Source organism: Mustela lutreola, chromosome 17, assembly GCF_030435805.1.
Source record: "Mustela lutreola isolate mMusLut2 chromosome 17, mMusLut2.pri, whole genome shotgun sequence".
In the NCBI taxonomy this organism is placed as follows: domain Eukaryota; kingdom Metazoa; phylum Chordata; class Mammalia; order Carnivora; family Mustelidae; genus Mustela; species Mustela lutreola.
Genome location: NC_081306.1, coordinates 34,880,725 through 34,882,486, shown reverse-complemented (window position 1 = coordinate 34,882,486; position 1,762 = coordinate 34,880,725).

The following is a 1,762-nucleotide window of genomic DNA, read 5'->3' as shown; positions in this document are numbered from 1 at the left end:
CGTGACACTCCTGTCTGTGTCCATGTGTCTTTCTGCACCTGATTAAAGCCAACCCCCCACATACTAGGTGCTCGTGCTTCGGGCCCAGAGGACACACCAGTGTGTCTGGACACCGAGCTCTCTGAGCATGACACTCTGAGTGTGCAGCACTGAGAACCTTCTAGGCCTTGTTCTCTAAACCTCACACCAGCACATTGACAGCAAGAAAACAGAGGCTCAGAGAGGTTAGGACACTTGTAGTGGGTCACACAGCAAGCCAGTGGTGCAGTGGCAGGTGGACCCCACGAAGGGTGGATTCCAAGGCTCCCATCTCCCACAGGTAAGGTGGGCTGGGTAGTGTGGGGACCCCCCTCCTCCTTCTAGGGGCACTGAGGTGAGTTCTGAGGAGTGGGTGGCCCAGTTATTGGGAAAGGGAAAACATGATTGTTTAAGAGAAACTGCCTCTGATGGATTCAATTATATGTAATTTATATAATGGCCGCCGGAGTTTCCAGCCAAAAAAATAATAATAATAATCGCATGACTTTGCTTCCAGGGCCCCAGAGACAAATTAAAATAATGTAAAGTGAGTTGCTAATTGGTGTGGGCTGCGGGGCCTGGGCAGCCTCCAGGTGTACGCCTGACACGGCACCAGCCTGTTCCCCCGGCCGCACCGTGCACATGCACCTGTCTGTGAGCACGCGGGTGTGCACGGAAGCCCCCAGCACACACGCTGGCCCCTCCAGGAGTCAGAGGATGGAGACCGAGGGAGGCTGCTGAGGGAGAGCGGGTCCAGGACGCCCTTCCCACACCGCTGTCCCCGCCCCCAGCAGGCCTCTGGGACTCACCCCTGCTCAGGGACTGGAAAACTCATTGGAGCACTTGCCTGAGCAAAACAATCCTTTTCTCCTGCTGGGAGAAAAAATCCTGTAACAACATCCAGAGGAGATGGCCTGGCCGGGCACGGAGGAGAGCAAGCAGAGCACCCCTGTGACCCTGACCGATGACCCTCAGCCTCACTCTCGCACCTGTAACAGGAAGCAGGCCCCCCAGCCTGGGAACTGGGATCTGTTTTGAGAGCTGCATGGGGCCACATCCGTGGGCCTGTGGTTTCGGTGGCCTAGAACACCCTGAGCCTTTTCCTTAAAAGCACACTTGCAATTCCCTTTCTGTGGGTTTGAAATCACAGGACTGGGGGGGTTGAGGACTGACCATTTGGGATTCGGGGGTGGAGTTGGGGGCGGGTTTCCTGTAACTGCAGGCAGGGGTCTGATCAACGGGCCACCACCTCCCTGCAGGATTACCTGCTTACATACGTTCACAGGCATGGGAGAGAGCCATGCCCTTTAGGGTCCCCCACCCCCAATGTCTCTTCTCAAGCAGCAGCCCCTAGCTTTCAGGCCACAGAATACACCCCCAACTCCCCTCCCCGGCCCGTCCATTAGTCTACACCCCACTCCCTTCAAAGCTACCGCCCTGGGACTCTCCTGTACCCCAGTGCCCTGTGCTTACACCATCAGTGCACTTGTGGGGAGCTGTGACTGCTTCTTCTGTCCCAGCGCCTAGGAGCTCTGCAAGGTCAGGGATGGCCATGTGCGGGTGCTGGGGACGTGGTGCCCACCACGAGGGGCACAGCTTACAGCCACGGGTTAATGACGCTGTTCTGCCTTGTTTCCAGTGGGGAGCAAGGGCGGAAATGGATATATTTTATATGAATCAATCAGTTGAAAAACAGACCAGCGGACAAATGAAGAGGGAAGGACAAAGAGGGAGAGGAGGCCTG